Source organism: Dermochelys coriacea, chromosome 15, assembly GCF_009764565.3.
Source record: "Dermochelys coriacea isolate rDerCor1 chromosome 15, rDerCor1.pri.v4, whole genome shotgun sequence".
In the NCBI taxonomy this organism is placed as follows: Eukaryota; Metazoa; Chordata; order Testudines; family Dermochelyidae; genus Dermochelys; species Dermochelys coriacea.
Genome location: NC_050082.1, coordinates 28,096,042 through 28,122,268, shown reverse-complemented (window position 1 = coordinate 28,122,268; position 26,227 = coordinate 28,096,042). Strand labels below are relative to the sequence as shown.

Sequence of the window (26,227 nt, the reverse complement as noted above, 5' to 3'; positions counted from 1 at the left end):
AGGAAAAGAGCTGCCCTCCTTCGGCAATTGTTGCTATGAAAGAGGAGTGAGCCCAGGAACCGGAGGATGCTGGGACGTGACATTGGTGGCTCACCGAGCGCTCCAGCACTCGGAGGGGTGAGTGTCTGCCTGTTTGCCTGGGCCACAAGGGTCAGAGTTACGTGTGCAGTAGACAGAGTACATTAACGCTAGGTTTCAGAGTAGCAGCCGTGTTAGTCTGTATTCGCAAAAAGAAAAGGAGTACTTGTGGCACCTTAGAGACTAACAAATTTATTAGAGCATAAGCTTTCGTGAGCTACAGCTCACTTCATCGGATGCATTTGGTGGAAAAAACAGAGGAGAGATTTATATACACACACACAGAGAACATGAAACAATGGGTTTATCATACACACTGTAAGGAGAAATGCATCCGATGAAGTGAGCTGTAGCTCACGAAAGCTTATGCTCTAATAAATTTGTTAGTCTCTAAGGTGCCATAAGGTACTCCTTTTCTTTTTGCGAATACAGACTAACACGGCTGCTACTCTGAAAACTGTAAGGAGAGTGATCACTTAAGATAAGCCATCACCAGCAGCAGGGGGGGGAAAGGAGGAAAACCTTTCATGGTGACAAGCAAGGTAGGCTAATTCCAGCAGTTAACAAGAATATCAGAGGAACAGTGGGGGGTGGGGTGGGGGGGAGAAATACCATGGGGAAATAGTTTTACTTTGTGTAATGACTCATCCATTCCCAGTCTCTATTCAAGCCTAAGTTAATTGTATCCAGTTTGCAAATTAATTCCAATTCAGCAGTCTCTCCTTGGAGTCTGTTTTTGAAGCTTTTTTGTTGAAGGATAGCCACTCTTAGGTCTGTGATCGAGTGACCAGAGAGATTGAAGTGTTCTCCAACTGGTTTTTGAATGACGCCGCCCTGTATCGGAAACCTACTGACCGCTGTTCCTACCTACATGCCTCTAGCTTGTCTAGCCTACCTTGCTTGTCACCATGAAAGGTTTTCCTCCTTTCCCCCCCCTGCTGCTGGTGATGGCTTATCTTAAGTGATCACTCTCCTTACAGTGTGTATGATAAACCCATTGTTTCATGTTCTCTGTGTGTGTGTATATAAATCTCTCCTCTGTTTTTTCCACCAAATGCATCCGATGAAGTGAGCTGTAGCTCACGAAAGCTTATGCTCTAATAAATTTGTTAGTCTCTAAGGTGCCACAAGTACTCCTTTTCTATTAACGCTAGGCTAACTCACAAGCAAGCCTCTTACACGGAGTCAGGACTGAGCTGAGCACCAGGTTAAACATGCTGTTTACTGTGTAACGGGCTCTGGTGGACTGGAAGCAAGAGGATTAAGAGAGAAGAGCCAGCATCTCCCCGACACAACGCCAGAGCCAGCCGGGCAGAAAAGGACATGGCAGGCTGCATCGGGCCCACAGCGGGCAGGGCCAGGCCCCAGGCTTGCGAAGGAGGAGGAGAGCACTTTGGGGCAGCATCAGCACCAGCAGCCAACCCACTGATAGCAGCAGGGTGGGCCAGAGCCCAGCCATCGAACAGGCCGCACAGCACCATATGCCTCTACATCATTGTGTAAAGTTAGGCCTCAGACACCAGCTGGCTTGGTCGTTGGGCTAGTCATCGTATATCAAGGCTGGCAGTAATGTTTTTGATATCTGGCCTCTAGCACTCAGGTTTGGCTAAGCGGGTGTGGGACTGGCTAGCCCCAGGTTCCCTTCAGTCTGGCTTTGTCATGATAGCGCATCCTGGAGGCCTTTACGCATCATTTCATTGTATCAACCCTGGGACGGAGATGGACAGACATGGGCTCCCCTGGTGGGATACTCACGAGAGGGCTGGGGTACCCACCATGGTCAAAGAGTCATTGTACTGTATCTCCTCAGCCTCAAAGTGAAAGAAGCAGCCATAGAGAAACAGACCAGATCCTTAAAGGTATTTAAGCACCCATCGCCCAATGAAAATAGTTGGAGGATCTGGGCCCAAGGGCCTTCACCCTTCAGCGAGAGGTTTGCATTGCCCATGGCGATGGACAGGCTATCTGGCTTTGAATGGCCTGCAGAACCCGCAGGTAGGTTCCTCTTCAGTGCCAGACAGCCTGAGGTTTTCAAGACTTCTTGCTACAGTTTGTGAGGGATGAGTTGATGGCTGAGCTGGCTCTGCCAGGAGACAGGCTACAAGAGCTGAAAGAGCTTACATCAGACTGCTTCCCGGGCTGCAGCACAGACAGGTCCTGTGGTTAGATGTGTTAGAAGAGTTTAAAGCTAGAAGGGAACTGTCATTGTCACTACTGAAAACTTCCCAGGACACATTTTCCCAGGAAGAGATGGCAGCTCTCCCAGGATACGCTTGACTATGCTCAATTCCAATGTCAGATATCTGAGCAGTTATGAAACGATAATTCTGTCCTTGTCAGTTCATCACGGTCACGTTTCTAGAGGAAGAACCAATTGTGCTATGGAGATCACACTCTTCAAGAGTATTGCCAGCTGGAAGGACATGATGGTGTCCTTGATTTCTATGTGGTGAAACCCAAGCATGTCAAATGTGGGCAAGGCCTTGATGATAGACTTTCTGCTTGCTCCTTCAGTGCTGTGGAATGAACTTCAGCCTTTTGTTGCAGCTAGGGTGACCAGATGTCCCGATTTTATCGGGACAGTCCCAATTTTTGAGTCTTTTTCTTATATAGGCTCCTATTATCTCCCACCCCCTGTTCCGATTTTTCACAATTGCTGTCTGGTCACCCTAGTTGCAGCATTGCTGAACACCTCCAACGAGTCAGAGAAGTCAGGGATGTGAAGTCAGGTATTTTCTCATTTCAGCTGATTATTGTACATTGTATACTCTAGTCTTTGAACAGAGGTGGTGATCAACAGCATGCAGGCAAACCTGTCAGCCCAAACACCAGTGCTCAGTTCTGCCCCAGGGATTGACTTTAGTTAGATAGATTAAGGCAGAGAACAAACTTCCTTGCAGTTTGCAGCAACTTTCCCCCTAAAAATCCACATCCCCACATTAGCAGCACAACATTTCTTCCAAGACTGAACATCTGCTCACACACTAAGAAAAATAGCATGTAAAATCATGTGTAAGAGTGCCCCCGCCCGGTGACTCCTCACCATGACACTAAATTGGGAGAGGGACAAAAGCTGGCTTCAAAAGACACTTTTGTCCCCTGCCACCTTGGACTTGCACCACATGCTCCTTGGGTACATCATAGAATCAGGACCGGAAAGTAGTGTAATATTGTGTGTATTAGAAGGAATAAGGCAAAACTTGCATTGTCTAAGAACATAAGAATGGCCATACTGGGTCAGACCAATGGTCCATCTAGCCCAGTATCCTGTCTTTCTACAGTGGCCAATGCCACTTGCTTCAGAGGGAATGAACAGAACAGATTAATTATTGAGTGATCCATTCCCTGTTGTCCAGTCCCAGCATCCAGCAGTCAGAGGCTTAGGGACACCCAGAGCATGGGGTTGCATCCCTGACCATCTTACATAATAGTCACTGATGGACATATCCTCCATGAACATATCTAATTCTTTTTTAAGCCCAGTTCTATTTTTGGCCTTCGCAACATCCCCTGGCAATGAGTTCCACAGGTTGACTGTGTGTTGTGTGAAGAAGTACTTCCTTTTGTTTGTTTTAAACCTACTGCCTATTAATTTCATTGGGTGACCCCTGGTTCTTGTGTTATGAGAAGGAGTAAATGACACTTCCTTATTCACTTTCCCCACCCCAGTCATGATTTTATAGACGTCTGTCATCTCCACCCTTAGTCGTCTCTTTTCCAAGTGGAACATCCCCAGTCTTTTTAATCTCTGCTCATACAGAAGCTGGTCCCTACCCCTATTCATTTTTGTTGCCCTTCTCTGTACCTTTTCCAATTCTAATGTATCTTTCTTGAGATGGGGCGACCAGAACTCCATGCAGTATGTGTACTATGGATTTATACAGTGGCAATATGTTAATTACTGTCTTATTTATTATTTGCTGCCTAAAACTCTTGTTTCTCTTTAGATCATATACATCTTTCACCATATTGTCTAAATATCCAACAAAACTTGAAGGCAGCCAGAGCCCTCATTCAGGAGCACCTACCTTCCCTACAACTGGATACAGGTGGCCCCACCTCCCAAAAAAACACTTTGTTTCGGTTCTTTTCCCCAGCCTCTCTCTTAAACCATACGCACCTGTGACCCAGCTGACCAGGGAGGGAAAACCACTTGCACTGCAATTTTATATTGGGAACTGTGTCTCTGCAACAGGTCACATGACCTGTGCAGCGTTGCCAGCTCTTGCTGTTTTATCGCAAGTCTCGCGCGTGATTGGATGTTTTTCTGAAAGCCCCAGTTCCTGGATTCATGTGACTAGGGGAGACACTCAGCTGTCATTTTAAATAAAGGACATTTCTAGCCTTGAGAAACTTAAAAATGTGACTCAGATGCACCCTAAAAGTCGAGAAATCAGAAAAGGAATAAAGTGAGCCCCAATTTTTTTAATTTGTCATTTTTAAGTAAATTTCATGATTTTTGGAGGCCTGACTCATGGTTTTTTAATGCTTGGAGTTGGCAATACTGCACCTACATGGTCCACTCAAACAGTTTGGACCTGGACTATCAAATATTGAATGCTCATAATAATAATACCTAGCTCTTAGGTAACACTGACAGACTGCGGTCGTCTGTGGGCAGGATTCAACTTGGGATCTCTGGAGCTAAATTCATGAGGCTCTTCTGCATGAGCTAAAAGCCATATGGCTCTTAGCTAAGGCTGTAGCAGACTCTTTCATCCCTAAGTGGTCTTGGTGCCACTAGAGGAGACAGAACACCACACCCAAGAGGTGTGTGGGTTATACTTCCATAGGCCTTCCCATCTGTAGATCTCAAAGTGCTTTACGACAGAGGTGAGTATCATTTTATAGGTGGGGACACTGAGGCACGGAGCAGTGACGTGACTTGTCCAAGGTCATGCAGCAGGCTAGCAATAGAACCCAGCACTTGCCACGAGGCCACACTGCTTCACATCAAACTGCCGGCAAATAAACTACAGACCAAGTCGTTTTCCCAGACACTATGTTCAATAACAAATAAATTCAAGATCTGGTCTGGTCTGATCTTCTCTTGACCAAAAAAAAAGACACTTTTAAAAAAGGCATCTTGAATTAGCCCCCTCAACTGTGATACATCTCTAGCATGTAGTCTAGTTAGACTGCAATGATTACCGCAGGTGTGAACCTTGCCCAAGGCAGTCGGACCAACTCTCCCATTGGATTCATTATTTAAAGACTGATCTCTCTTGGGTGGGGTGGAGCTAGCTGTCTGTTCTTAACCTAGGATAAAAAGGCATTACAGTGTCAGCTTTCTAGTAATGATACTTTCCTCTTCTGTGGCCTGGCTGATTGGAGACACTGGCTGAAGCAACTCCAGTCTCACCTGACAGTAATTCAGCCTTAAAGAACATGTGTGTGTGGGGGGGAAACCCCAGCACCCCAGTCCCCTTAGTCAATCTGATCAGCTGTTAACACGTTGGGTGACATGGAGGAGAGATGGCTATATCAATGCTCTACAGACTTTTATGACCAAAGTTCCATCGTCCCTGGGTGTTTGAGTAGCAGAGACTTCAAAGCAGCTGCTTGTGGTTCCCAGATGACACGGTCAGTGCTACGTCTCAGGACTGCTCTGAAGTACACCAGTTGGCTATGGCCCAGAAGGGGCTGTTCACCAGCTGGGAACCACCAGAGCACAGTGGCCTTCTGTCCTCTTCCCTGACCCAACTCTCATGCCAGCAGCTGAAAGGGCAGGACCCCAAAGGAATATCTGGAAGATCTGGCTGCTTGCTGATCCCTTTGCCTGCATCACCAGAATGGCTCAAAGGGCCCCTAGCGGAGGACAGATTCTGACCCTCAAAATGGAAATGACACCTGGTTATAGCAAGCAAGTTGAATACAACAATGTGCTGCTAGCATCGCCAGGGGTGGATGAAATAGATTTGTTTTTTAACTAGGAGCCAGGGCCCATTGCTCCCTTGGCATTCTTTTTGCTGGGTCAGCAGCCTGCTTGCATTTAGCTGGCTGCAGAAGAGAGAGAGAGAGAGTGGCCTTTACCTTTAACTGAGGGTAGGTAATGTAGAAATACAGGTAAATAGAGCTGAAAAATGGAGGTCATTCTAGCCTGGCTTGTTATCCCTTTTTCTGGGTTAATGGACACATTGCTGGATTCTGAGCCATTGAACCATTCCCTGGGAATCTCTTCCTTTCTGACTTAAAATATCCAGATAGAATTCTGGAGCTTTCCAAATTCCTTCCTCCCTACAGGAAGGGAACACTCTGGGGGGTTATTTTTGCAGGACCTCAGTATTATTTGATGCAATTAACCCCACAGGGCACACGAACCCCCTTAATGCTCCAGGTTTGTAAATATAAATACTGGCTGTTTAAATGATGAAAAAAATGACAAAGTCAAGGACAGATTCTTATAAAATACACCTGGATTCCTATAACGCATACGTGAAAACTTGGTTCTATTTTATATAGGTTATATGAGAAATACATATGCAGCCAGATCCTCAGCTGGTGTCAATTTTCATAGGCCCATCAATTGACCTATGACAAATTATACAAGCTGGAGATCAGACGCATGCTTTATAGACATCAGGAATCAAGGAGCAGCACCCTAATATGAAACTGACAACAAAATAGTAGTCTAATTTGTGGTGTTCACTTTAAGACCCAATGCTGGTCTTAGTCAACATTTGAAATCAAAGCACTGATGTGTATCTAAAAATAACATTGTTTTGTTGAGCAAACCTTGGGCAAGTTGGAGTATTGGACTTTATTACTAAGGAAGGGGAGTAAGCCATTTAATGGAAGTTCCAGTAGAACATTTTGGAAGATTTTGGTTAATTCAGCTTCCTACCAGGTAGTAGATGATAAATCGCTTTTAGGAATCATTGAAATGTTCCTCCTTAAGACTGCATGTGAAGGTCAAATGAGTAGTGTCTCCAATTGATTCCAAACCTCTCCAAGTGGAAGGGAACCAAAACTATTCTCACCTATAAAACCTCACTTCTCTAGTTCTCAGACGCAGAATCTTTCCCCAGATTTCAGTAATCTAAAATTATGCACAGCACTGTGCAAGCAAAAATACCATTTCAAGCAGGAGACGTTCTTTTTATCAGTGTTTTTAAAACTAAAGTAATCAGAAGAAGAGTTTCTTACAGAATAGATTTTTCTTAAAAAAAAAAAAGAGTATTTTGGCTACAACTCGAGTGTAGCAGACCTAACAATGTGCCTTCAGTTTAAGGACCACTGTGAGTGAGAGTCTAGTTTAGCCCCGTGTTCTTGTTATTAGAAGAGATTCGTGATGGTGATGAATCAGAAGATTTGATGGTGCATGACCCTGAAAGGAAAAGGCATCACTCACAATGACATATTGATGAGTGGTCTAATTGGGTTCTTTTGCTAATGAATGTACACTTTAAAATGTATTTAATTGAGATACAACATGAAGAGAAAGAGTGTGCAATTGCTGCACAAAAAAGAATTTCTTTATTAAATATATTGTAAGAAACCTGCTGCCACCAGAGAGCCTTATATTCATTATTGTGCTTCATACCAGGGATCGAACTCCTCCAAAAGTACCCGGCCCTGCTACTGGAGATAACAGGGCTCTAGGTGAGCAGTTTCAATTGCCTCCAATACAGGGCTCCTGCATGTTAGAATGTTGATCACCTTCTTTTCTTGTTTCAGAGTAGCAGCCGTGTTAGTCTGTATTCGCAAAAAGAAAAGGAGTACTTGTGGCACCTTAGAGACTAACAAATTTATTAGAGCATAAGCTTTCGTGAGCTACAGCTCACTTCATCGGATGCATTTGGTGGAAAAAACAGAGGAGAGATTTATATACACACACACAGAGAACATGAAACAATGGGTTTATCATACACACTGTAAGGAGAGGTTTCAGAGTAGCAGCCGTGTTAGTCTGTATTCGCAAAAAGAAAAGGAGTACTTGTGGCACCTTAGAGACTAACAAATTTATTAGAGCATAAGCTTTCGTGAGCTACAGCTCACTTCATCGGATGCATTTTTACTGCTGTAAGTGCTGTAGCTCACGAAAGCTTATGCTCTAATAAATTTGTTAGTCTCTAAGGTGCCACAAGTACTCCTTTTCTTACTGTAAGGAGAGTGATCACTTAAGATAAGCCATCACCAACAGCAGGGGGGGGAAGGAGGAAAACCTTTCATGGTGACAAGCAGGTAGGCTAATTCCAGCAGTTAACAAGAATATCAGAGGAACAGTGGGGGGTGGGGTGGGAGGGAGAAATACCATGGGGAAATAGTTTTACTTTGTGTAATGACTCATCCATTCCCAGTCTCTATTCAAGCCTAAGTTAATTGTATCCAGTTTGCAAATTAATTCCAATTCAGCAGTCTCTCCTTGGAGTCTGTTTTTGAAGCTTTTTTGTTGAAGTATAGCCACTCTTAGGTCTGTGATCGAGTGACCAGAGAGATTGAAGTGTTCTCCAACTGGTTTTTGAATGTTATAATTCTTGACGTCTGATTTGTGTCCATTCATTCTTTTACGTAGAGACTGTCCAGTTTGACCAATGTACATGGCAGAGGGGCATTGCTGGCACATGATGGCATATATCACATTGGTAGATGCGCAGGTGAACGAGCCTCTGATAGTGTGGCTGATGTGATTAGGCCCTATGATGGTATCCCCTGAATAGATATGTGGACAGAGTTGGCAACGGGCTTTGTTGCAAGGATAGGTTCCTGGGTTAGTGGTTCTGTTGTGTGGTGTGTGGTTGCTGGTGAGTATTTGCTTCAGATTGGGGGGCTGTCTGTAAGCAAGGACTGGTCTGTCTCCCAAGATCTGAGAGAGCGATGGCTCGTCCTTCAGGATAGGTTGTAGATCCTTGATGATGCGTTGGAGAGGTTTTAGTTGGGGGCTGAAGGTGATGGCTAGTGGCGTTCTGTTGTTTTCTTTGTTGGGCCTGTCCTGTAGTAGGTGACTTCTGGGTACTCTTCTGGCTCTGTCAATCTGTTTCTTCACTTCAGCAGGTGGGTACTGTAGTTGTAGGAATGCATGATAGAGATCTTGTAGGTGTTTGTCTCTGTCTGAGGGGTTGGAGCAAATGCGGTTATATCGTAGCGCTTGGCTGTAGACAATGGATCGAGTGGTATGATCTGGATGAAAGCTAGAGGCATGTAGGTAGGAATAGCGGTCAGTAGGTTTCCGATATAGGGTGGTGTTTATGTGACCATCGCTTATTAGCACCGTAGTGTCCAGGAAGTGGATCTCTTGTGTGGACTGGTCCAGGCTGAGGTTGATGGTGGGATGGAAATTGTTGAAATCATGGTGGAATTCCTCAAGAGCTTCTTTTCCATGGGTCCAGATGATGAAGATGTCATCAATGTAGCGCAAGTGGAGTAGGGGCATTAGGGAACGAGAGCTGAGGAAGCGTTGTTCTAAGTCAGCCATAAAAATGTTGGCATACTGTGGGGCCATGCGGGTACCCATCGCAGTGCCGCTGATTTGAAGGTATACATTGTCACCAAATGTGAAATAGTTATGGGTCAGGACAAAGTCACAAAGTTCTGCCACCAGGTTAGCCGTGACAGTATCGGGGATACTGTTCCTGACGGCTTGTAGTCCATCTTTGTGTGGAATGTTGGTGTAGAGGGCTTCTACATCCATAGTGGCTAGGATGGTGTTTTTAGGAAGATCACCAATGGACTGTAGTTTCCTCAGGAAATCGGTGGTGTCTCGAAGATAGCTGGGAGTGCTGGTAACGAAGGGCCTGAGGAGGGAGTCTACATAGCCAGACAATCCTGCTGTCAGGGTGCCAATGCCTGAGATGATGGGGCGTCCAGGATTTCCAGGTTTATGGATCTTGGGTAGCAGATAGAATACCCCAGGTCCTGGCTCCAGGGGTGTGTCTGTGCGGATTTGTTCTTGTGCTTTTTCAGGGAGTTTCTTGAGCAAATGCTGTAGTTTCTTTTGGTAACTCTCAGTGGGATCAGAGGGTAATGGCTTGTAGAAAGTGGTGTTGGAGAGCTGCCTAGTAGCCTCTTGTTCATACTCTGACCTATTCATGATGACGACAGCACCTCCTTTGTCAGCCTTTTTGATTATGATGTCAGAGTTGTTTCTGAGGCTGTGGATGGCACTGTGTCCTGCATGGCTGAGGTTATGGGGTAAGCGATGCTGCTTTTCCACAATTTCAGCTCGTGCACGTCGGCGGAAGCAGTCTATGTAGAAATCCAGGCTGCTGTTTCGACCTTCAGGAGGAGTCCACCTAGAATCCTTCTTTTTGTAGTGTTGGCAGGAAGGTCTCTGTGGGTTAATATGTTGGTCAGAGGTGTGTTGGAAATATTCCTTGAGTCTGAGACGTCGAAAATAGGATTCTAGGTCACCACAGAACTGTATCATGTTCGTGGGGGTGGAGGGGCAAAAGGAGAGGCCCCGAGATAGGACAGATTCTTCCGCTGGGCTAAGAGTATAGTTGGATAGATTAACAATATTGCTGGGTGGGTTACGGGAACCAGAGTACCCAGAAGTCACCTACTACAGGACAGGCCCAACAAAGAAAACAACAGAACGCCACTAGCCATCACCTTCAGCCCCCAACTAAAACCTCTCCAACGCATCATCAAGGATCTACAACCTATCCTGAAGGACGAGCCATCGCTCTCTCAGATCTTGGGAGACAGACCAGTCCTTGCTTACAGACAGCCCCCCAATCTGAAGCAAATACTCACCAGCAACCACACACCACACAACAGAACCACTAACCCAGGAACCTATCCTTGCAACAAAGCCCGTTGCCAACTCTGTCCACATATCTATTCAGGGGATACCATCATAGGGCCTAATCACATCAGCCACGCTATCAGAGGCTCGTTCACCTGCGCATCTACCAATGTGATATATGCCATCATGTGCCAGCAATGCCCCTCTGCCATGTACATTGGCCAAACTGGACAGTCTCTACGTAAAAGAATGAATGGACACAAATCAGACATCAAGAATTATAACATTCAAAAACCAGTTGGAGAACACTTCAATCTCTCTGGTCACTCGATCACAGACCTAAGAGTGGCTATACTTCAACAAAAAAGCTTCAAAAACAGACTCCAAGGAGAGACTGCTGAATTGGAATTAATTTGCAAACTGGATACAATTAACTTAGGCTTGAATAGAGACTGGGAATGGATGAGTCATTACACAAAGTAAAACTATTTCCCCATGGTATTTCTCCCTCCCACCCCACCCCCCACTGTTCCTCTGATATTCTTGTTAACTGCTGGAATTAGCCTACCTGCTTGTCACCATGAAAGGTTTTCCTCCTTCCCCCCCCTGCTGTTGGTGATGGCTTATCTTAAGTGATCACTCTCCTTACAGTGTGTATGATAAACCCATTGTTTCATGTTCTCTGTGTGTGTGTATATAAATCTCTCCTCTGTTTTTTCCACCAAATGCATCCGATGAAGTGAGCTGTAGCTCACGAAAGCTTATGCTCTAATAAATTTGTTAGTCTCTAAGGTGCCACAAGTACTCCTTTTCTTTTTGCTTCTTTTCTTGGTAAACAAAGCACCTGAAATCCAGTGGAGTTCAAATCTCATCTTTAACACCATTCCAAAAACTCTGGCCACACGTTTAAGATGTCTTCCAAATAAGCCCTATTTTTGCACTAAAAGCTTGCACACTGTAGTGATGTATGGAAGTGGGCCCCTTTGCTAATGCACAACAAAATGGGGAGAGAAGGAGATCCAGTTTTGGAGGAAATTTGTATTTTTTATGACTCCTTCTGACATCCACTAAGTTTGGATTTCCATCTCATCTAAAATACAATTCCGACAGCACAGTGCCAGCTAATACCACATTAGGGCTTTTGTCTAGTACTGACTCAGACACATCCTGGATAATACATGGGATTTTCCTAGTGGTCTCCTATCCAAGCATTAACCTAGTCCACCCCTACATAGCCTAGAAGATTTGACAAGATTAAAGTTTTCAGTGGTAAGGCAGCAGGATCTGCGGGCCACCTTTCCCTATGGAGTGAGGTGGGGTATCTCCAACTCCTGATGACTAGAGCTTTATAGCGCCCCAGGCTGGCACTACTGTAACATGCAATCATTATTTATTAAATCTAGATAAGAGGCCAGGTTCACTGCCTGGGTTCCATCAGGGCTCAAGGCCTCTGGTAGTGGAAACTGCATTTGGAAGTGAGTCACAGTAACCCCTCTTTTGGAGGGGGCCCTGAAGCTGACTTATGCAATGCACAAAACAACCACGGTACTACAGGGAACAGTTAGATCATTGCATCTCCTCAGCAGCCTCCATCAGATGGGGCCAGCTGGAGTTGAAAGCTGCTCTCTCCCAGCAGAAGGCAACAGAGAGATTGTGGCGGGGCTCCCCGAGGGAGTGAATTTCCCTTCTCTGCAGCTGCTCTTCAGATACACAGAGGTGCAAAATTTCACCCGCAGGGGGTACTCAAGCCCTGCTTGTGTGTCTGAGCCACCTGAGAGTTGCTGTGACGTACTGGCGGGATGAGACCCAGTGGGGCGCTTAGCAACTGACAGTTTCTTCTCCTGATTTGTTTATTTTAAGCAAAGCAAATTCATTCTAATTAGAAATCTTTATGCCAAGGTGTTGCCCTGTATCTTGGGCTGCCTGTTTCCCCGATGCACTTAATCAAATTACACCTGAGCTTTCAGCATCCGTGAGTTTATTCAGCAATTCCTATTAAATTGGGGCTTCTTGCAAAGAGGAGCTGGAAGAATGGAATGGGAGAGAGCCACGGAGTGCCGCGTGCATTAGAGAATCACTTCGAGTAGTTCCAGTGCAGCACTGTCCCAAATTAACTAGCTGAAAAAATACCACTTTAGAGCATTTGCCAATTACAGTCAGGCCGCAAGTGATGCACAGGCTGCATGGATTATTCACTTTGGAAAATGAGTATGTCCAGGAATGCTAAGCCACAAGGTTCAACCAGTACCAGCTGACTGCTTTGCATGACACACACACAGACACATGACCACCAGGCAGCAGACTGTACGTATCACATATGCAGCCCCCTCTATATCCGTCCCGGGGTTTCATTGAGTTTATATACATTTGTACCAGGAACAGGCCCAAATGAAAATCTGAAATCAGACGCCTCTAATCCATGAAGAAGTTCAGATTCAGACCGGAGCATCGTGCCTCTGTCTCTACAGTCGAGCAAATCAGAACCAAACAAACCTGAAATTTGGGGACACAGACCTGGATCCAAATGTAGTTGCTCAGGCTCACCTCCAGCACTGTCCAAATTGTGCCAGAAGTTTTCTCTTCTTGCTGACAAGTGACTTTAACTTTAACAAGCCAATGCAAACAGCTGGGCTGGTGGCCAAGCCCTGAACTGCCATGGAAGCAACCTCAAACCTTGTGGAGCAAGGGGTGTATCTAGCAATATGAAATGTATGCACTCACCAGCCAATCTACCCCCTTTCCACTCTCTTCACTGCACCCCAAAGTAACAGGCTAATGCACCCTACCTTGGGCATTAACACAGCAGCTGCCGGTTGTTAAAGAGGAGTCCAGGGCTGATTCTGATATCTCATTTTCACCAGCTTTCCAGTCACTTCAGAGGAGTTACTCCAGATAGACACCATTCTGAGATCAGAATCGGGCCCCTAATGTGTTTTTATTAAGGCCTGAGAAAGACTAAAAATTAAAACTGTTTGTTCGCCACCAGAAAGGTCACTCCCATGAAAAGTGAAATTCCTTGTCCCTGCCTGCAGGCCCTCCCGCTGCCTCCACCCATGTCACAGACTGGTACCCTGGGCTTCAGCAAGTGGCATTCTACCTCCCCATCTCGTATCTGCTCACTACAAAGCAGGAGGAGACTAGTTGCCTTCCTACTGAGTGGCGAGAGCTGGGATGCCAGCTCTGACTGTAGCATATGGGTAAATGGTGAAATGGCAATAGCAAATGACAGAGAACGTGAACCCCCTTGATCCCTATTTGGCAGTAATTGGTTAAAGCTAAAAATATCCAGGTGGATCATACACACAGGACCTGAAGCCCATTCTCTGCGGGGAGATCAATTATAACATCGCAGTCGGTCTCAGAACATGCAGCCCCAGCCATCAGACCTGGCCTTAGTGTTTCTTGGACCAGCCACGGCTACAGGGCCAACTCCTGCAGTCCTTACACAAGCAAACCTCCTCTTGAAGTCATTGGGAAGACTGCTGGATATGACTGGAGCAAAAACGGTGGCAATTCACCTTTAGGGAGAAGACGGCCCCCGTGCCTCATGCCCTTGCTGGGAGTGAAGAGAACAAGGGTTCATGTGTGATTTCTGGGGGACCTTCAGTGCAGAATGCAAGACAAGGCAAGAGGTTGGTACCCTAACAACTGTACTGGAGACATATAGAGACAACAGGGACAACCCTGCAATTTGCCGGGGGGAAATAGATGCTCTTCTATCTCACATTTCTCCAAGGCTATATTTTTTGGCTCCCTAGGGTCAGACAGACATAACGCTCTAACCTTACATATCAGCATAGCTTCCCGGTGCTTTGCCCAAAACTTGGAGGAGAATGTTCTTTCATGGCACAGTTCTTGCCCTCTCCTGAGCACTGAACTGCATTTGCCATAAATAATAATAACCATCAATGAAAATCCAGACTGAAAGAAGGCTAAACTCAGGGATAGCAGATGAATAGAGGGCCAGCCACTCATTTGCAATGTAGCTTGTCAAGCTAGTTTTTTCACTAATCATACAAAAAGGGCTGCCTATTAAAACAGTAGCTCAGCAAAACTCTAGTGGAACTTAGAGGGAAAGACTCTTCCATTTGCAATAAGAGCAAAGGGATTAATTTGGGGATGATGCTTTCAGACAGGTGGTCCCTGTTCATGTTTTGTTAAAATAATCTGAGCAGAGTTAACCAGCAAGTGGAGATTCCCCAGTTTACAGCTGCCAGTGGTGCCATAAGGAGCAATCTGGACTGGAAGGGTCACCGAAATGTATCAGACATCTCATGCTTCCAAGGGCTCCAGCCAGCTTTTTAAGCATCTCTGCTCTCCACCCTACAACGTACTACCCTCTCGCCTCACCTCAGTCTCGTCCCTTCTCCAAAGTTTGCCCATCCAAATATTTCAGTTCAAACCCTGATGGGCTTACTGCATTTGCAGAGAAAGTTTATTAAATCGTGCCCCTTTGGAAGAAGCAGACTTCCTTTTATTTATTTTTTTTCTAATCTTAGGCTCAAGGTAACCTTCATATTATTATTTAACTGTCCTGCTCACTCTCCCCTTTTTCTTAACATATATATTTAAAAAATTCTAAGAAGTTATCAGCCGGGATGCAGAATGAATCAGGAAAGTTCATTTGAAAGAATTAGCAGTTTTTTTCTGATTTCCCATGCTGCGAATGTTCCTGCACAAAGTCTAAGGAGAGAGATTTTTTTTTCCCCTTCTCCAAGTCTAGGAGCCCTTTTTAAACCAGCAGGATATGGTGAGAAATCACAGACAATAATAGAATTATTAACACCTCCCTGCAAAGGATCTTTAACCCTTTCAGAGCCAGGAAGCTCTCACATATTGATTTCTAACTTAATTACACAGACAGCATAAAACACTCATTATAGATTACCAAATGATTTGTCTCCTCTCCTTCCCCACTCCCAGCTTTGAGAAGCAGAAACAGACACTCAGGTCATTTCCAGTGTGGCATTTTTTGTTTTAAATGGGGACAACTGTGAGTAGAAATGCAATTGTCTGTCCATCATTTGTCACGCTTGGCATTTTTAATAAGGTCCTGAAAGCGTCTCCCGTACGGCTAAATGCAGATGGGGGAAGATAACCGAGCAAATTCCCCTTCCAAAGAGCAGCTTATTGGCAGCCTAAAGTGAAACTTTGTCAGTAACCCTCTGGTCTCTGGTAATTCCTGTAACCCGGCCTCTCCTGCTTCCCCCCAATAGCCTTATATACATTTTTTTGGCAAAGAATCTTCTGTTAATGCTTTCAACATTAAAAATAAAATAAAATAAGCCACCTCTCCATCAGCCCGAGCATAACCAACCCCAGCACAGCTCACTTTCCTCTCTCCTTACCTGAGCACTGTGCAGTCACTTCAAAACTCCACAGAGGTCAGTTGCCAGGGCGCCAGCTTCCTCCCCTCCGGGTTAAGTCCACGGCTGCTTTGTGTGCCCCCTTGGTCCTTCCAACAACATTGTACAGTATCTGCCTTTCCTACCGGGACGTTCTCCTCCAGCAGCTCTCTTTTCACTCGCCGCCCTGGGCAGAAGGGCATTTGCTTTGTGTTCCACCAAGGCGCCCGCAAAGTAAGCATGTGCGGGAGGGAGTGAACGTTCCCCCAAATGCAGCAGCCCCAGCCTGTGCGTGTGTGTGTCTCAGAGTCCTCTTCTCCAGGAAGGATGGTAGTGCTGAAGTAGCTGTCACCGCAATTCCCCCTCATGCAGCCTAGACAGAGGCTTCCCAGAATCTCTGTCCATCCTGCGACTCCTGCTTTCCCCCTAGGATGCTTTTCATGCCAACCACTGCCTCTAATGTCACTGGCTGGGGGGGAAAGGGGGGAAAGCCTTGCCCTGTAGCTAAGATTCCAGCTACTGATGCAGTTGAGGCTTTCTGAGCTCCGTTACTTAACATCTCTATCCAGCTCTCCTTGCTGCAGCTGCACACTGCTATTCGCAGGCCTATAGCACTGCCTACTGCTTAACTCCTTAAATGCCATCTTTCCACTTTTTTAATGGGGTGGCTGTTGCTTCTAGACTCCCCCTTCTGTTTATTCACGCTCCTCCGCCCCTAGAAAAAGCACACCCAGGCAGTCAGCGTTAAAAAGGTCACTTTGAATGCACAGTCACAGATGGAAAATGCTCCCTAGAACGGAGCAATGCACACACAAACGAACAGCCAGCGCAGAGCTGGGATTGCTCAAAGGGGGCCAAAAATGGGTTGGAGTTAGCAGCAGCAACCTGCAACTATTGTTATTGTTTGTATTAGTGTAATGTTTGGGGGCCCTAATTATAGGCCAGGAGCCCATTGTGCTTGGTGCTGTACGAATGTAGAACAAAAGATGGTCCCTTCCCCCAAAAGTTTGCAATTATATTTTGGCAACATAACACTCAATATTATGTGCAATTATATCAGATTCCACTAAATGCGCATTTTCCCTTATTCCAGTTTGCAATCCCCATTTGCTGCAATGGTTTATTTACCAAATGTCACCAGGAAACAAAAAACTTTGTGAAGGGAGTCAAGAAAAAGAAACAGGTTTCAGAGTAGCAGCCGTGTTAGTCTGTATTCGCAAAAAGAAAAGGAGTACTTGTGGCACCTTAGAGACTAACAAATTTATTAGAGCATAAGCTTTCGTGAGCTACAGCTCACTTCATCGGATGCATTTGGTGGAAAAAGCAGAGGAGAGATTTATATACACACACACAGAGAACATGAAACAATGGGTTTATCATACGCACTGTAAGGAGAGTGATCACTTAAGATGAGCCATCACCAGCAGCAGGGGGGGGAAGGAGGAAAACCTTTCATGGTGACAAGCAGGTAGGCTAATTCCAGCAGTTAACAAGAATATCAGAGGAACAGTGGGGGGTGGGGTGGGAGGGAGAAATACCATGGGGAAATAGTTTTACTTTGTGTAATGACTCATCCATTCCCAGTCTCTATTCAAGCCTAAGTTAATTGTATCCAGTTTGCAAATTAATTCCAATTCAGCAGTCTCTCGTTGGAGTCTGTTTTTGAAGCTTTTTTGTTGAAGTATAGCCACTCTTAGGTCTGTGATCGAGTGACCAGAGAGATTGAAGTGTTCTCCAACTGGTTTTTGAATGTTATAATTCTTGACGTCTGATTTGTGTCCATTCATTCTTTTACGTAGAGACTGTCCAGTTTGGCCAATGTACATGGCAGAGGGGCATTGCTGGCACATGATGGCATATATCACATTGGTAGATGCACAGGTGAACGAGCCTCTGATGGTGTGGCTGATGTGATTAGGCCCTATGAATGTATCCCCTGAATAGATATGTGGACAGAGTTGGCAACGGGCTTTGTTGCAAGGATAGGTTCCTGGGTTAGTGGTTCTGTTGTGTGGTGTGTGGTTGCTGGTGAGTATTTGCTTCAGATTGGGGGGCTGTCTGTAAGCAAGGACTGGTCTGTCTCCCAAGATCTGAGAGAGCGATGGCTCGTCCTTCAGGATAGGTTGTAGATCCTTGATGATGCGTTGGAGGGGTTTTAGTTGGGGGCTGAAGGTGATGGCTAGTGGCGTTCTGTTGTTTTCTTTGTTGGGCCTGTCCTGTAGTAGAAAAAGAAAAAGAAAGAAACCCTTTGCTTGTAGTAGTTTGTGTCTCCCAGCTAGACACCCAGGGCACGCATGGCTCTAGTTACATACACAGTACAGGCTTTGGGTTATTTTTGTGATTGATTATTATTTAATATTTCTATTGCGGTACCCCCAACAGGGCAGCAAGGTGAGGACCCCACCGTATATGCAGCTGCATATCTAGATAATAAAGGAAGGCCCTCCCGTAAAGAGTTGGCAATCTAAAAGTTGAGACCTAACAGGGACATGCACAGAGTTTCACTTTAGTACAATTCTAGTACAGTTCTTACTTCTCTGCAGCTGTTTTTTAAAACCTGGCGAAGGGCCAACTGGGACCAATGGGAAGAGTAGGACCAGAGTTTGGCCATAGAGACATATTTACATCATTGATCCACTTATGGGCCAAATGTCCAAAGGAGCTTTCTAAATGCCACTCTCAGAATTTGCCACCATACCTGTTTGGGTGAAAAAGCACTTGCATTTGTATATGCAGAGAGACACTGGTGTATGTAAACTAGAGAAGTGCATGAAAGAGTGTCCAGGAGTCTGTGCAAACCCAGGGGCTTGAACGTACAAATGCTGCATGGGCACGGAAATGCTGGGGAGGAATTTGGAGGCACTTTGAAAAACGCATCCCTTAGTAGCCATAATACGTGCTGACAGTGATATCCACCCCTGGGGGAGCTGCTTGTCTGCACACAGCACCGAATGAGAGCACCAGGCCTGGGGAAGTCATGGGGACAGAGAGATGTTTCTTAATGACTTGGTCTTTGCCTGCCTTGAACAGGGGAAGCCCTGCTATTCTCCCCTGGACCCTGTTACCTCAGCCAGACCCAATGCCCTGTGCTGCTCCCTGTGCATTGAGGCTGCAGATTTTGCACGAGCCACTAGGCCCATGACAAGCTGACACCACTCTAAGATGCAATGCAGGGAGCATGGGGCCATGGCCCTCCCTCCTCCCCCCCTTCTGTGTATGGTGGGGGACAGCAATGCAAGGAGCACAGGAACTTACCATCACGAGTGGTAGCTGCTGAAGGGGAGGGGACAAGCTCCTACCTGTATGGCTGCTCAGAGGTAGTTTCAGTTCTGGCCCTTCCCCTCAGCATTCCTCGGGATTAGGTACGACCTCCTTCCAACAGCCCCGCTGAGCAAACATGGCAGGATTCACACCATGTGCAATGGGAGCCTGTGCATTTCCCCTACCTGCCATGCGCTCACAGTGCATTAAATGGCACCCTAGGTGGGATGACTCCCGGGGAACTCAGGAGGAAACAATCTGTGAGACAGGCTGGAAGGGGAACTTTTTCTCAATCACTCGCTTTTCTTCCTCCAGTAACTTTCCAGCAAGCGGTTCCATTACTCAGCTTAGGCACTTGGATTATTATTAGTTATAATGGCTGAAGAGATGTACTTTGTTCCTGCTGGGTAAAGGCAGGCAGGGCCCCCTTCTCAAGGGTCTCAGGAACAGAGCTCAGCAAATCATTTCCATGGACCTCGTTTACATGGGGAATTTAGCCCTTTGTCTAGTTACCAAGTTACTGTTATGGCCTCCATTATCGTAGTTTCAGAGTACGGCTCAATCTTTATTGTATTTATCCTCGCAACATGTCTGGAAGGCAGGGCAGGGCTGTTATACCCATTCACATATGGGGAAGTGAGGCCCAGAGGGACTAAGGCCCAGATTTTTAAAGGTATTTAGGCCTTTCATAACTGACTATGGGCTTGTCTACTCTGCATCGCAGTGTAGACTACAAGGGTGTGACTTGCCACGGTGTTGCTATTTAACTATCTTGTGCAGATGCGAACCGAAAGGTACCACGTTTTACTGACGTTCCTTACCTTTAAACATAGGAAGTCTGGTACAGAGCAGCAAACTCCCTGCATCCTCACACCCTGAGCACTGGAGTATCCTTCTCCTAAGGAACTTCCCTGTGTCCAAAGTGTTCCATTTTTTAGGAATTTATTTACGCTTCCAAATTTTCTGACGAATGTTTTGTGCAAATGAATTTCATGTCATAAAACTGCTTGGTGCAGCTCCTGTTTCAAAGATTGGATATTTGCAGGACACGCTCTTTTAATTTGCTACTTTCTCTTAAATCCTCTTTTGCAAACATCCCCACTAGCAAACTCACTGACCGGAGAGATGAGAGCATTCCTAGAAAGGGCATCAGCCAACGTGCGGGTAATCAGCTTAAGAATTCAAACACATGCTTGTGGGTTTTTGCAATGTTCACTCAGCCATAGTAATAAGCATCTGGCCCAGAGTCTGGTCCATCTCGAATGGATCAGCAATTTTTAGCCAATTCAATTTACACACAGGAGCATGTAAAGCACTTGAACCTGTAAGAAGAAGTTGTCTTAACTTTCTGGGCTAACACAGTGTTGCTAGCCCTGATCTCATCACAGTTATACAACATCTTGAGACAAATCAAATATCCTTTCCCTCATTCAAAACTATTTAGTATTCAAAAAAATAAATTAAGGGACACTGTCAAGATAAAAATAACTTCTTTAAGCCCCTACTAACACATTAAGCACTAGGTTGTGCAGAAAGGCCCAGTTCAGCAAAGCATTTACTTCTGGGCTTAACTTTAAACATTGATGTCTCCAGGACTTAAACTTAAGCTCCTGCTTAAGTGCTTTGCTGAGTAGGGGTGGACTTTAAGCACATGCATAAAGTTAAGCATGTGTTTAAGCTCACTGTAGAATTGGGGACAAAATACACAGCCCCATATTAGGGGGCAGTGCAGAGACATTTGTTGCTGGGGTGGGGATGTAATTTGTGACATCCCAGGCCAAAACATGGAGGGGTGGGGGTGGGAGGGAACAGAGCCATGGCTCTGCCTATACCCTACCCATCCTCAGTTTCTTTTTGGCAAGTTGCTCCAAAGTAGAGGAACAGCATAGTAGCAAGCCCTGCACTCGCTTGAGTTGTACAGGGTAGGTGGAATCCCCTCGCTCTGCTGTAGGAAGCAAGTCGCAAACTCTCCCTACCGTAGAAGGTATTACACTAATTCACTTTACACCATCCATGCAGTTTGTTTACTTGTTACACTTCACTCATTCACACAAAGCCAGTTAGTTGCCCTTTCTGCTTAGAAGCAGTTTCACATGCTGCTTCTCAGCATGGAGAATGTTTCTTTTTAAAAACAAAGGGAAAACCCCCGTTTTCATCAAACTTTTAACACTGTCATGAACATCCATCCTAGTTATATTCGATTTCTTTTAAATCCTAAATCACTGGCCCAAAACTGCTTACTAAGGACTATTTAAACAAACCTATCAAGCAAACAAAACCTGTGTGATTAATTTGCATCATTGCACAGAGGTGACTTTTGTTGCATAAATGTTCTTTGTGGCTCAACCCTGAAATGCATGGACTTCTGTCCCATGATAAGAATCCCTCTCCTTACATTTTCCTAGGTTCAAAATCAGTGAACAAGTTCCCTTCCTAGGAGCAAGATAATGTAAAAGAGAAGAGAGTCTAACAGAATCCATGCGGCCTCCCTCCACAATATGGTCTAGTTGTAGCATTAATTTATAGGAATTTTCAAAAACTTCTAATTACCAAGGTTGTCTCGAGAGGACACAACAGTGGGAGGGGGGTGAAATAGGATGCAGAGCCTTCTAATAAAAAGGCTTTATAAAATCTCATTTTGAGGATTATGAAGTGCCAATATAAAAAATCTGTAAACAGGATGTCTGAAAAGATCTTAAACGAAAAGGTCATAATCTACAATGTAAATGGGGCGCTTGTTGCTTTCTTGTTATGTGCCACTAATGAGCTTGGGTGTAGAAAAATTAAGTTTGTTTCTGAAGCAAAGTTCGGTCCTCTTGTGATTCGAAATGTCAACTTTTTATAAGCAAGTTTTTACCTGGGATGTGTGGGGTGGGGGGAGAGGGGAGGGGTGTACAGCTTAAAGTGCTTCTTTCCTGCTGGTTTCTCAGTCATCAGATTGTCTCTGGACAAGGGCAGCTGGGGCTCAGAAGAACAGCCTTGTACAAGAGTAGGTGCAAGCAAGGAGGGGATGAGCCTGTGTGAGAACATTTCAAACCTACCTGAACCCCGTGGCTTTGACATTTGCTTCTCGCAGAATGGGTCCATGCATTTGGCTGTTATATTGTTTCCATCAGCTTGGTGCGACAAACTGGAGCAGAAAACCTCACCGTGGTTGACAGATTAATAGCATGGGAGGACATTACAGGCAGTGCTGTAACCAGCACTGGGGAGACAGAAGCATATGAAAGAAGAATAGCAAAGTGAGGATGGCTGGTTAGGAGCTTGGAGAGAGGGGTGGAAGCCCAGAGGAGAGAGGCCTAGCAGGAGAGGAAAGACAATTGAAGATTTGGGGGGCGGAAGGGAGAGGGAGGTGTGAGAGCCCTGGGATAGATAAATTGGCTCTAAAAGAACAGGAAGCAGAAGGAAGGCAACCAGGCATGAGTGAGAGAGAGAGAGAGAACCCTGGGCCAGATTGTGAGGTTCTGACCCACAGTTACACACACGGACCCAATGGATTCAATGCAAGTATGACCCAAGAACTCTTGGACCCAACTGATCAGGGGCGCAGAATGGGGTGAACAGGGGTTACAGAGATCTCCTGAATCTGGTATTTACAGTCTAGCTCACCAAAGAGTGGCAGGTTAGGTCTCTAATAAAAGCCTGTGTCACTCTAGTTGTCAGTATCACTGTGAAATGTATGTACAGATACTGTGTGAGGAGTTATGTGTAGGCACTGAAAATATGCTCTTAAAGCCTGTGTCTAGAGACCAGTCACTAGCAAAGGTGAAGAATAGGTTTTCTGTCAGACAAGAAATGTTTATCTATCTGACAGTTTAAATGTAAATGAAGTATTTTATGGTTCATCCTAGGTCGCCACCACTCACCAGTCTGCAATTGCAATTCCCTGCTCGGCATAGATTCCTTGGATGAAAAACTTCAGCCCTCTGTGCTTCGCTGCTTCCCTATCTTTTACAATGGGAGTAATAGCATTGTCCTACCTCACAGGCTGTCGGGATAATTATGTCAAAGATTATGAGGGTTCAGAGACTGCAGTGACAGCAGTTGTATAAATACAGAGAATAGATATCTGGTTTCTTTTATTTGGATCAAACCAATTTAAGGCATTTTTATTTAACCATTTGGGCCCAGATTCAGATCTTCCCTCCCAGAGACTCAAAATGCCCTCTGAGATTGTGGGAAGGAACTACCTTTTTTGAAACAGAAAGACAGTTTTGTTCAATAGGACATGAAATCTGGAGGGTCTAGAATTCTGACAAGCAGCTGTACTTCCATTAATGTCCATAGCTAGTATCCGAGCTGACTTCAATGGACCGATGTCCATTTATGCTAGCAGAGGATCTGTATTCATCTATGATGGTGTGTGTATCCCTGCATAGGCCTTGACTGGGTCAATGTGGACCCGAGAGGCCAGTTATGTTTCCTGGCTGCACCTGGAGGGAGAACCAGGCTTAACTGGCCATGAAGCCCAGCTGGGCAGGAGCAGACTGGTTAGTATAAAGCCAGAAGTTGAGAGCAGAAGAGGGCTGTAGGGAGAGGGCTGCAGTGACTCTCTGGGGGATAGAAGAGGTAGGAAATGGTCCAGGGAGGAAGCAAAGAGTGTGAGGGAGGAGACCTCAGCTGCCAGCTGCATGGTCCCTGGTCTTGAACCCAGAGTAGCGGGAGGGTCTGGCATCCCCGACCAGCCACCAAGGAAGGTGGAGTGAAACTGCCTGAGATTATGGAGCCCAGAGGCAGATGGAAGACCTGCTGTAAGGTCATTGGACTATAGGTTGGACTCTCTGATACCCTGGGAAGGGCTGACTGAAGCGCGACCTGGTCAGAGGGCCAAGTTGCACAACAAGAGATCATCGCAGCAAGGGAGCGATCATTGGCGGGAGCACCATAGGGAGAGACAACTGCTACATCATGCCTGGCCACAAGAAGATGCTCCTGTGGTGAGTGAACCCCTTTGCATTGTCAATATTCACTGCAACTGGCTTCTAAATCTTTTCTTATGTAAGACATTTCAGAAATGTGTATGTGTGTGTGTCTCAGACCCAGACAAAAAGTTTCTCGGGCTTTAGCACTCAAGGACTTTGAAGCACGAAGTAACAATCCTTAGCAACAGACTTCCCAGCTCTCCACTCCTAGTAACTATCCTCAGCAAAAACTTGTATTTGCCTTGTAGAAGGAGTATTAATAGATTTGTGGTCTTTGGAGGAGCAACAGATTAAAAGTCAATTTTCAACCAATCTCGCTGCTGTAAGCACTTGGCTTTACCTTGGTCAAGAGGATTTGTGTGGGCTGGGAAAAAAATCCAACTGGAAATAATCACCCTTGCAAGCTAATGAGCCTTTGTTGGCAATGCAGAAGAAGTTTTTAAATTTCCATTTTGCATTGCTTCAGCTTTGGCAAGGATGAGCAGACGTAGCTGAAAAGTGAGCAACGTGAGCTGGTACTGGCGGTTTGTAATTACTTGTCAGGAACAATGCTCTTTGAATTCCCCAGGGTTTAGAAGGAAAGGAAGGATGCTAAGTGGTGGTTCACCACCTGCCTTGAATGTCCCTCATTACTTGGGATACCTACTGGTGGCATTTCAGAGGCCTTGTCTTTATTGCAAAGTGAACCTCAGTGTCACCCTTAACTGAAATCCCAGCCACATACATGCCCCATTCACTGGAATGTGGTGGTGCTTTTAATTCAAGATGGCTACCCCATTGGGGGCATAGGCTCTGGTGCCACTTGTCAACTGCTCACATGACTGCTGTAGTGTGGACGCAGGCTAGCTCCCCTTGGCGTCACTAGTCCTGCAACACCTTCCCACAATTCCCCACTGTGTGCCCAGAAAGGACAGACAAGTTCTCCCACAAGTCACTGGGAAAGGATTCCTGGAGCAGCTCAGCTTATTGCAGCTCAAAGGACCATGGGATGTGCCCCCAGAAGTCCTAGCGACACACATGAGTGAGTGTCGCCCCAGTTGGAACACAGCATGGCTGTTCCCACCCAAGCTTGGCCAATGAGAGCACACGTAACTCAAGTTAACTTAGCAGTGAAGCCAGACCCAGACTGAATTGACCCTCTAGGTCATATGAACCTCTCGTATTTCTATTGCTGCAAATTTATCACCAAGGGCTAGCAGATGGCTGGAGAGAGCTGAGGGCAAACCTGAAAGCTGCTGTTATACCTGCAGCCCAAGAGGGGGAGAGGGAGGGGGCGGGGGATCTTTCTGAGCCAGCAGCTCTTTACAAGGGTATAGACAGTAATGTCCGTGCTCTGCCTGGTTATGCCCCAACCACCTGCCCAGGCTGGCTCGGTACGTGGTGGCCAGCCCTCCTCCAGATTGCAGGTAGTCTGCTCCTGGCGAGATGTAATCTGGGGCAGGGGGAAGGGGCCTCCCTGTGCCCGTTCTCCTCTATCTCAGCCATGCTGCGGCAGACAGGCCCCAAGATGCCCAATGTATTTCTGTGCCAGATGAGCCCAGATAAGGATTCCAATTGCAGGTCGCCATTAAGGTTAGGCTATTGCTTGGATTCAAGGGGGCCAATATGTCACCTGCTGGTCTTCTGAGACTTTACTTCAGCTGACCCCAAACCCAAACCAGCAGGGCAGGTTTGGCTGCTGGGGCTTGCCCCCAGCCCTTGCCCCCTGCATCCCCAAACCCTGCTGACATTTGGCTGAAGTGATTCAGATTCAAGGCTGTAGTCTCAGGTCTTGGATTCAAATCCCTGTGCTCTATAGTAGCTGATACGTGGTGATGTATTGTGTTGCCTTTTAAGGCATCGGAACATGAGCTCTGTGGGAAAATCAAAGGGTTAAATAAAAGCACATCAGAGATTTGGAGTAACAGTTATAGGGCATAGACTGTGAAGTGTAA

General features: G+C 45.8%; 1 protein-coding gene across 1 annotated transcript in view; it reads right to left on the bottom strand.

The window, feature by feature from the left end:
- Positions 1-16,734, bottom strand: part of WSCD2 (WSC domain containing 2) — a 138,855-nt gene extending 122,121 nt beyond the window's left edge. The window contains exon 1 of the mRNA XM_038372702.2: positions 16,114-16,734. The gene's annotated coding sequence lies outside the window, so the exon portion shown is untranslated. The remainder of the gene's footprint in view (positions 1-16,113) is intronic.
- Positions 16,735-26,227: the final 9,493 nt, after the last annotated feature.